The sequence below is a fragment of the Mus caroli genome, chromosome 13 (genome assembly GCF_900094665.2).
Source record: "Mus caroli chromosome 13, CAROLI_EIJ_v1.1, whole genome shotgun sequence".
Lineage (NCBI taxonomy): Eukaryota > Metazoa > Chordata > Mammalia > Rodentia > Muridae > Mus > Mus caroli.
Genome location: NC_034582.1, coordinates 14,765,372 through 14,776,079, shown reverse-complemented (window position 1 = coordinate 14,776,079; position 10,708 = coordinate 14,765,372). Strand labels below are relative to the sequence as shown.

Below are 10,708 nucleotides of genomic sequence, written 5' to 3'. Positions count from 1 at the left end.
AAAAAAAAAAAAAAAAAAAAGACCCAGCCCTACCTACATCCTGTGTTGGAGCTAGAACATCAGACTTGTGAACATCAGTGTTACCCAATTATAAGTAATCACACCCAACTTCTGAACACAGGCAAAACATGGCCTTCACCAACTAGGAATATCCAACAACTTCCGGAAGTGGAATTGACACACATTCTGCCAATCCATTCTGGAGCACTGGTCCTCCAGGAACACTTTCTGTTACTGTAGTATTAAGTTTCATATAAGATAAGAACTGACTTGAAGGACCCATTTATCACTAAAATGGATGTTGTGAAGCATTTCTTTTTACAACAGTGTAGAGCACACTGTGACGAAAAATGATAACGATTACATTTGCAGATGAATCTTAGAGACTTTCAAACTCCTTTTTGTTTCCTTTGTCCTTTTAATGAGCAAAGTTCATTGCCTAGGACTTTAGCCTTCTCACCTGTTAGGGAAAGTGAAAAGAGTTTCACCACTCCAAGGTTTCCTGTGCTTTACTAGAGAGAAAAGAACATCATCTTCCCAAGCCGCTCACCCCCACAGCCAGCATGTTCTATGTTACACTTCCAGGGCATCACTTCAGAATGCTTGGTCAGAGGTAAGGAAGGAAGGCTGTTGACATTGTGGCTCTTCGTTGTGGTTTGGAGGCAATCCGAGGGTCAGAATGTGCTGTCATACTTCAATTCTCACGGAGTATGGTGGGATCCCGAGCTCCAGGCTGCTGCAGATGAAAATGGAGACCTCTTTTCTGTGGCTGCAGAGTGACATGCAGCATTGTGTCACTTCATCAGAATTCAGTCTTGCGACCAGAGTGTTTATTACAGAATGCAGTGAAGCAGAACAGAACCACAGGCCATCAAGAAGCCGCTCCTATCCTTTGTAATTAGTTTGAGGAAACCCTTTTCCTTCAGGGAAGAGAAGAAAAAAAACCCTCTAGTGCTCACTCTACTCAGTAGCTCTGTCTCACAGAGTGAACATCTCACCAGCTGTAGAAAAATATCTAACAGAGAAAAGAACCAGATAAATACATATTCTGCACACTATTGCTTAGGGGTCTTCTTAGAATGGCAGATACCATTGAGTTTGAGGTCTGGAGAAGGGTCTAGATGTAAGGATGCTTTAGGACCACAGGTTAAAATACCTGAGCAAGGCTATTTTTTGGAGTTAGAAGAGTGCTGAAAGAATTCAATACATTTATAACTAATGCATGTAGGCAAAGATTCTAAAAGTTTATCACTAGCTTGTTGATCAGTCTCTGTCTCCAGCCCTATTTTTGGTTTGGATTCATCAAAGCCAATTTTGTACTTCTGATCTCTATTTTGGCATGATTAAGGTACAGGGAGGAATATTCAACTTGCCTTTTATTTTTTTTGTTTTCCTTTTTTATCATTCCTTTGTTTAAAAAATTCAGTTGGCTAGAGCTTCTCTTCCTTCATTGCTTGAGGTGGACATGCAGCGGGAAGGTTGTAGGATAAATCAAAGCAAGCTGATATCCTTTCTAAATCATGAAACATTTACATTTGACTCAACAGAAAACTTCTCTTCCTAAGTGTCTTCAGCCCTTGGTCGAGCAGCAGCATTGGGAAACAGTAATTTGTAGATTATCTCATTCTATCAGACAGCTCCATTCACCTTAACTATGTTGAGGGATTGGGAACATCAAGAACTAGAACTTTTAAAAACATCACATTCAGAATACAGCAATATTCTAAACTAGCAAAGTAAAGGACAGGGTAGTTCACAGCGGTATTGGTTGAACTTCACTAGCGTAGGCCAAAATGAAAAGTTGCTTAGATGGGCGATGAGTCTCAAAGGCAAATGGATGGAACTAGAAAATATCATTCTGAGTGAGGTAACACAGTCACAAAAGAACACACATGGTATGTACTCACTGATAAGTGGATATCAGGCAAAAAGCTCTGAATACCCATGATACAATTTCCATACAATATTAACTCAAGAAGAAGGAAGACCAAAGTGTAGATACTTCAGCCCTACTTAGAAGAGGGAAAAAATAATTACGGGAGGTAGAGGGTGGGAGGGACTTGGGAGGAAGAAAGAAGGAAAAAGAGGAAGAAAACGGGGCAGGATCAGGTGTGGGAGGAGATAGGGGAGATGTACATAGTGTTGGGTAAATGAACAGAGGTGTGTAACAATGGGGAATGGGGAACTGAGGATAGCCAACAGAAAGTCTCAGACGCCAGGAAAGTAAGAGACTTCCAGGACCCAACAGGGATGACATTAGCTGAACCCAACAAAGAAGAGCGAGAACCTGTGGAGATCATATCCAGAGGTATGACACAGCCCCCAATTAAGGGATGGGGCCACCTACCCTTCTCAAATTTTTAACCCAATATTGCTCCTGTCTAAAGGAAATACAGGGACAAAGAGTGGAGCAGAGACTGAAGGAAAGGCCATCCAGAGACTGCTCTACCTGGGGATCCATCCCATATGCAGCCACCAAACCCAGTCACTATTGCAGATACCAAGAAGTACAGGCTGGCAGGAGCCTGATATGGATGTCTACTGAGAGCCTCTGACAGAGCCTTACTGATGCAGATGAGGATGCTCACAGCCAACCATTGAACTGAGCACGGGAACCCCAATGGAGGAGCTAGGGGAAGGACTGAAGGAGCTGAGGGTGTTTGCAACCCCATAGGAAGAACAAAAATATCAACCAATCAGACCCCCCTCCCCTGCCCAGAGCTCCCAGGGACTAAACCACCAACCAAAAAATGGAGGGACCCATGGCTCCAGCTGCATATATAGCAAAGAATGACCTTATCTGACATCAATGGGAGGGAAGGCTCTTGACCTGTGAAGGTTTGATGCCCCAGCCTAGGAATGCTATGTTGATGATGCAGGAGTGGGTGTATTGGCAGGGAAGCAACCTCATAGAAGTAGGGAGAGGAGTTGGAATAGGGGGTTTTCAGAAGAGAAACTGGGAAGGGGGATAACATTTGAAATGTAAATAAATAAAATAACCAATAATTTAAAAAATAAAAGAGCCTTTTATTCTCCCAAAGGTCGGAGAATTGGTCCCTTATGAAGAAGTAGGAAAGCTGGAGTGATATAAAGCAATCAAGAGCACAGCATGTAGAGGCAGCTTCTAATCTGACAGGATTAAGGAAGTCTTCAAAGATAATGGATATTTAACTACAAAGCAACAAACCTAGTGTGCTCTGGTTCCTGTGGGAGCTGTAGGTAGTAATGCTTACGGGTACAAAGGAAAATCAAATTAAATGCTGACAATCTGTGCTGGGAGAAGAAGAAATCATAAATCTACTCTTTCCATTTTCCAAAAACTGTTTCTATGACGCTTCCATTTGCATACTTTGCCGATTTGGCAAAGCCGTGGTTATCCACAGTCTTTAATGAGAGCAGCCCAAGAGTTCCACTTTTCCATAGTGTTTCCAAACCTCCAGCCTAAGTCATCCTGTCTCTGACCATCTTTAAACATTACACTTAGTATCAGATTATTCCATCTCATAGCATTTTATTAAAAAGTATTGAAATAAATGTGCAATGGAAACTCCTGCGGTACAAACACCTTGAAAACAGCCCTGCTGGTGGTAGCTTGCAATCCCAATCTGTTGGGTGATGTTTGAGGGAAGTTTACATGTTGGCTTTACCCATTCTTCCCTGTAGTCAGCACTTTCCAAGATCTAATTAATAGTTACTTTGAACCAAATTCTCCTTAAATGCTAAGGAAAATGGGATGGGAATTAGAGAAACTGTTGAGTCAGTAGTCCTGCTCTCCATTCTGCTGTTATTGATCTGGGTCACTGATGAAGACACAGTTGGGTGTGATTGAAACCATTTTGCGGGCCTTTGCCCTCTCTCACTGAGCTGAAAGGGCAGCCTGGTTAATGTAGGCCTCAAAAATGTGTGTTGGTTCTAAAATCACAGACTGTGAAGCCCTCTACCCTCTCCATGACCTCCCAACCTTCCATTTCTCAGAGGATCATCTTCTTTTGGCTCTGCCTTTATTGCAGAGAAACGTTTTGTTGCTCCTCTCCCAACCCATGACTCACTGCAGACGTCCCTTTACCCACCTGGGCCCCCGGAATTGGTCTATCTCCTTTCCCACCAGAGCCTCTAGCTGCTTCTGTTCCATGCTCCCACCTGCTCATTCTGGATGCTGCTTGCTCTTTGCAGAAAAGTAGTGGTGCACTTTTGTCCTCTGCTTCCCCGGGACAAAGCCCTGCTAGAAGACATATGACCTTGTGAAAGGGGAAACCAAATCTGGGAGTATCCACTTTGTGAAGCCACTGGTCTTTCCCAATGCCACTTTTATGTGTGAGCAGTAAGTGCTTCCTTCCGGCCATGGAGGAACTTTCTATATCTGAACTCTTTCAGATGCTTGCTGGCAGGGGCCTGATATAGCTGTCTCCTGAGAGGCTCTGCCAGAGCTTAACCAATACAGTTGTGGAGGCTGGCAGCCACCATAGAACTGAGCACAGGGACCCCAATGGAGTAGTTAGGGGAAGGAGTGAAGGAGCTGAAGGGGCCTTATCAGCATCAATGAGAAGGGAGGCCCTTGATCCTGTAAAGGCTTGGTACCCCAGTGTAGAAGAATGCTAGGGCTGTGTGTAGAGAGTGGGCAATTGGGTAGGGGAGCACTCTCATAGAAGCAGGGTAAGGGGGGTTAGGATAGTGTGTTTGCAGAGGGGAAACCAAGAAAGGGAATAACATTTGAAATGTAAATAAATAAAATTAAATTTTTTAAAAATGAAAAATTCACATTGGCAAGATAGGATATATGGCATGTTTTTGCTGTTTAAACCGTTTATATGGTATTAACACCCCTAAAATAGATTTGTGTGTTGCTGAAACTTAACTTTCTCATTTCATAGAATGATATTTTCATTATTTAGAGGTGTTATGTCTGGTAGTTGCTTGAAACAATGTATGTGGAGAGAAGACACTATTAAGCAAACACATCAAAGGAGAATGGTGAGGATGGCATCATAGTAAAGTGTTCTTAGGACCTGGATGTACGGAACGGTGGCTTTCCTCACCTTCCCGTGCACACTGTTCCCATACAAGGATGTCACTGTTTCATTCGGAAATCCTGTCACAGGATTGTGGACAATTTTGTATGTTCCTTCTAGTACTTTTTAAGAATGGATCTGTCCACGTAGCCTAGGTTAGACTTGAGCTTGCTCTTCTGTGTTAGCCTAACCAAGGGCTAGAATTAAAGGTATGCACCGCCGCTGAATTTCACTTATTACTTTCAACAGAGAGGGCGTTGTGTCCTACATTCTCTATGTACAATCTCAATCTAATGCCACAGAGTTAGTTTTCAAGACATTAAGATAAACATTTGTTTTCAGAGGGGAAAACTAGGAAAGGGGATAACATTTAAAATGTAAATAAAGAAAATATCTAATAAATTTTTTTTTAATTTTTTAAAAAGGAAAAACATTTGTAAGATTATTTCTTTAAAAAAAAGATTATTTTTTTTCTTGGAGATTCTGTTTTTGAAATACATGAATTTGCAAGATTTTCATCTCCACATGGTATCAGAGTTTGCTGTCCTGAGAAATTATCTTAATTTGGATCCTGGATAAAATGTATATTATGTATACTGTAAAAAGTGCTTAGCTTTCCCTCAGCTATACACACATCTACAAAACAGGTTCTCATGCTCCTCTCTTCAATAGTCATATGGGGTACTTCCATAAGATTCATAACAACACCTTAAAAAAGAGTAGTCCTCCCCTTGATGTAAAAAATTAGGTTATTCCTTTGCATATGGCTCATATTCTTTTTTAAAATAGGAATACACAATACACAATAACTTAGAAGCAACAGCCATTCTAATTTAATTAAGGATGCAAATTCAATGAGTAGTTATATACAACAGAAGCTGGGCTAGAGAGAAACTTGGAATTTTGAATCAGAAACTCAAGACGCCAGATGAGCATACATGCCAGAACCAATTTGTTTATTCTAGGGAGAGATTGCAAATGCATGTTACAGTGTTTATAAGCTGAATGACTCTAGTGTTTACAAACTCCCTTGACTATGACGCTCCTTCGAGGCATCTTTAAAAGATGGGAGGTGTTCAGAAGCCCTCTCCGTGAGTGTATGGGAGCCAGGGCAGGACTCTGTGCTTCATCTGGTGCCTCTGGTGGTTCTTATGGCCAGGCAAGTATAGGAAAGGGAACATCAGATGAACTGTCTGTTTTGCTGACTTAGAGAAAGTGTATATATGCAAGCTAACCACAAAAAAATTACATTTTTTCTAAGTTATAACATAACCAAATCCAATCACTGCTTTCTCAGAGTTAGCAGTGGGAAGGAGCCTGCAGGGCTAAAAAATTAATTTCAGTGAAGATCATTTGGCCACACAGCCTTCTGCGGCAGGGTTGTATTTCTAGGTTAATTTATGTAGCAATTCCTTAATTTCCTCCCTCACTGTTTCTCAGTAGTGTATCAGGAATACTGCCATTCCTGAACTAACACTAAAGCAGAAACCAAGAACAAAAGAGCTTTTAGCAAAAGATCAGCTTGTCTCACAAAGAAGAAAGATTTGTGCTCACTTCCCCTTCTTCATTCTGGGACTTTCCTGGTTTGAACTTGTAGAGAGGTCTTGTGGATGCTGGCACACCCTCTGTAGTTCATATGCACATCAGCCCATGGTGCCTAAAAGAAGATAACAATAAAACCATCCCCACAGGCTAGAGAGATACCTCAGAGGTTGAGAGCAAGGACTGCTCTTCCAGAGGTCCTGAATTCAATTCCCAACAACCACAGGGGCTACCATGGACAATGATGTCTGGTGCTCTCTTCTGGTCTTCATACATATATGCAGGCAGAATACTGTGTACATAGTAAACAAACAAACAAATAAATAAATCTTTTTTTTTTAAATTCCCAATGACATTGTTATACTGTGGGGCTGAACCCTCAACAAAGAGCTTGTTTTTGAAGAGTATAGTAATGTACTCAGAGCCTCTCAGTGAACAACAAGCAGAGAGTGAGAAACTGTGGAGCACTCAGGCCTAAGAGGGTCCTTAGTATCACACCCCTCCCCTCCAGGCTCAGGGAACTATGAAGAAGATGAGTTGGAAAGACTGTAGGAGCCTGAGGTGGTAGGCAACTCCAAGGAATGGCACTTTCTGGAAAGGAGTGTTTTTCAAAGTATAAGCCTGGAGGTGGAGACAGTTTACTATCCAAGCAAGGATGGCATAGTACCACTCTGTCCGAGTGTGTGGGTGACTCCTGGAAGTAGTAATGGGACTTCAAGCATGGAAAGTATAACAGACTCATGGTGACAAAGGTGTATGCTTTAAAACTTGAAGTAGTTTTTCAGTACAGGCGACACTTTGACAAAGACAAGACTTTATCTGGTCTGGAGAGAGGCCCTAAAACTAAGCATTTTTCTAAGATCAAATCAGAGTTTAATTTTCAAACAAGAGGAAGCTTCCCTGACCATGAAAGAAAATAAAACTTGAGACCTGTGACTCATGTAATTTATGTCAAATAGCCCAAAAAGTTGTTTGTGAGCTTTGAAACCTGGGGCTGAGAACATAGCAGAACAGGCCAGGACACGCCTGGGCAGGCCCGTTAACATATTCCTGAGGCTGCTTGGCCATAAAGATAAAGAGAATGATATGTCCTGACTGGCCCAGCGGCTCCCTATCTCCCACCCTTCTGACCTAAGTTAAATGTTATCTGCATGTACAGTCTGAGGATGTTTAAATGGACCAATCATGTGAAACCACGCCAATTCCTCCCCCAGCCCCAGCCCCAGCCCCAGCCCCAGCCCCAGCCCCAGCCCCAGCCCCAGCCCCAGCCCCAGCCCCAGCCCCCTAAAAACCCCTATCTTCCAAGCCTCGTGGTCGAATCTACTGTCTCCTGGGTGAGATACGTTTCGACCCGGAGCTCCACCATTAAACTACTTCATGTTTTTACATCAAGACGGTCTGTTTGTTTGTGATTCTTGGGTGCACACCGAATCGGGAGTTGAGTGAGGATTTCCCCACTAGGTTCTTTCAATCACAATCTTTGGACTGTTCCCTAAGCCCACCCTTCCTTCACATCCTAGTTATTTCATCTTCTGTGAGGATTTCTCATATTCTCTCCGGCAAAGTCAACTTACCTGTCTTCCATTCAGTGACATGGGGCTATACAATAACCTCGTCTCATTGCCCTGTGTTAGTGGCATATGTGCATAAATGGCGTATGTGTCTTGTCAAAATACTAGACGGTCAGCGGTGATCTGGACACCAGGATGGTTTAGTGTTTGTTTGTTTGTTTTAGTTTTAGTTTTGGGGGTTGTTTGTTTGTTTGTTTATCCTGAAAGGGCTACACAGAGAGATTCTCACCATTAAATGGAAAGTCAAGACATACTGACTGGCTGAGTCTAGTCTAATTGGCTCCCTTTTGCTGCAGTCTTTAATCTCCACTCCATCACAGAGATGCAGCTCAAAGAATCCACCCTTCTACAGACGTTTTTGTTTTTGTTTTGTTTTTTGCTAATAGTGTGCTTTAGCATAAAGTAATTACTGGCACTGGTTTCAGCTTTTGTCCTTTGTTCTGATAGCTAGACCTGCCCCACCTCTCCCCACCCCATGTGTATCTGAGTGTTTGTGTGTGTATGTGTTTGTGTATGTGAGTGTGTGTGCTAGGATATTTATGTAACCTATTGCTACACTGGCATAAATGGTGCTAGTAAAATTGGATAAACATAAGCAAAAACAACAATAGCAAAAACAAAAGACAACAAACAACAAAACATTTAGTTTTCATACTGAAAGAACCTAGTGGGGAAACCCCCACTCAATTCCCGATTCGAAGTGCACCCAAGAATCACGAACAGACGACCAACTTGATGTAAGAACATGAGGTAGTTTAATGGCGGAGCTCCTGGTCGAAACATATCTCACGCAGGAGACAGTGGATTCGACCCCGAGGCTTGGAAGCTAGGGACTTTTATAGAAAAGGGGTGGGGCTGGGGGAGGAATTGGCGTGGTTTCACATGATTGGTCCATTTAAACATTAACAGACTGTCAGAAGGGTGGGAGATAGGGAGGCACTAGGCCAGTCAGGACATGTAACGACGGACCTGCCTGGGCATGTTCTGCTATGTTCTCAGCCTCAGGTTTCAAAGCTCACAAACAACTCTTTGGGCTATTTGACATAAATTACATGAATCACAGGTCTCAAGTTTTATTTCCTTTCATTCCCCTCTTCTTCTACTAAGTAATTCTAATCTTAGAATTTTAGAAGTCTATATCTCTATGAGGAGAACAGAAATCAACAGAATAAAAAGGGATAGTAAACAGAACTAGGCAGGGACCCTTCTCCTGAGGCTTGAGGGTCTGGGAATGATGTAGGTGTACGTGGATCAGATCTCCGGCTGCAACTGGTGAGATGTCTTTTGTGGTACCCGGATCGTTCGCTGTAGCCAATTGTGACCAGTCTTCTTTCTGCACCACCTGTAAGCCTTTTAACTTAGCATACAGATTATTATTATAACAACATGTAGGTTTAAACACATCATTTAAGACAGTGATGAACATGGGATCCCCATAAAGGATCTTAAAAAGAGTAAGGCTGAATCAAAAGGGAGTATTTCTAGTTTAAAATTGGGCATGGGGAAGGAGCACCAAATCTGCATCAGTCTCTTTTAGAATTTTATCTTTTTTACATGTCCTGAGCTTTGGAGCTTGTATGCACAATGTAACTTCTAATTAATCTCTAATATCTTGGCCAGTCCCTGATTTACCTGGGCAACAAAGGCAGGTCCATTACCTCTGGAAGATTTCTTTTAGGATCTTCTTGGCTATCACATTGGCTGTCTCAGTCCTTTAACCGCCAGGATACTGCCATTCGTGTACCAGCTTGAACTCTCAGGCCAAGGCTGATCTGATCCTTCAGATCATTTTGAGTACCAGTTTTTTCTGTCAGAATGTCAGTGCAGTGATGAGTAGGTGAAGTCTTGGGCAGTAGGGTAGTGAGAGTGAGGACAGCAGGTGGAGCGAAGGTCACTTGTTCAGTCAACAAAAAAGCTCTGATAATGTGTCATAGGAGCATTGGTCGTCATCCATCAGTCAGGGGGCTTTCAGATAATGCTTTTAAGAGTGTGGAATGCCACTACAGTTATTTGCTGTCCCAAAGTGAGCTTATCAGCATCCTTGACAAGCAGAGCTATCGCATCAATAGCTTATAGGCAAGAAACCACCCGCTGGCAACAGGGTCTAACTTCTTGGATAGGTAAGCCACTGGCCTTTTTCAAAGTCCCAAAGTTTGAGTAAGGACTCCTCTGGCGACCCCTGATCTCTCTTCCACATAAAGAGTGAAAGACTTGGTTAGGTCAGGCAAAGGCTGGCCATTAGTAGGGCCTTTTTTTATTTCTCTAAAGGCTTTCTGGTGATATGGGGTCCACAAAACATTTCCCCTTCCTTGGTTAGGGGGTACAACAGGGCAGCTAAGGTCGCCAACCCAGGTATCTAGAGTCTGTAGAAGCCAGCGGTACCCAAGAATTCTCTTACTTGCCTTGGTGTAGTTGGGGTGGGGATCTGAGTTACAGTCTTTTTTTCTGGCTTTCTTTAGGCACTGCTTCTCGTCTTGAAGGGTGTATGCCAAATAAGTAACTTCAATCTGACACAGCTGAGCCGTTTTAGCTGAGGCTCGGTCTTCTGTTGCCCAGATTTCCTGTCTAGATCTTGTCTTTTTCTTT

At 42.6% G+C, this 10,708-nt stretch overlaps 2 long non-coding RNA genes across 7 annotated transcripts in view; both read right to left on the bottom strand.

Moving 5' to 3' along the window:
• Positions 1–493: 493 nt before the first annotated feature.
• LOC110308026 lies at positions 494–7,706 on the bottom strand. 2 transcript variants are annotated; one of them, XR_002379500.2, is made up of 3 exons: positions 6,564–7,706; positions 4,071–4,222; positions 494–736 (listed from the first exon to the last, which is right to left on the bottom strand). It is a non-coding gene; the product is annotated as an uncharacterized LOC110308026 (long non-coding RNA). The 2 variants fall into 2 exon arrangements; XR_002379501.2 differs by having other exon boundaries at positions 6,714–7,706.
• Positions 7,707–9,193: 1,487 nt separating this feature from the next.
• LOC115032936 overlaps positions 9,194–10,708 on the bottom strand; it is a 2,821-nt gene continuing 1,306 nt past the window's right edge. Inside the window, exons 3-4 of one of the 5 annotated variants that reach the window (XR_003838583.1) lie at positions 9,755–9,929; positions 9,194–9,464 (exon numbers count right to left, since the gene is read on the bottom strand). This is a non-coding gene — a long non-coding RNA (uncharacterized LOC115032936). Of the gene's footprint in view, positions 9,480–9,754; positions 9,930–10,708 lie in introns of all 5 variants that reach the window. The other 4 variants (XR_003838580.1, XR_003838582.1, XR_003838581.1 and 1 more) reach the window with 4 other exon arrangements.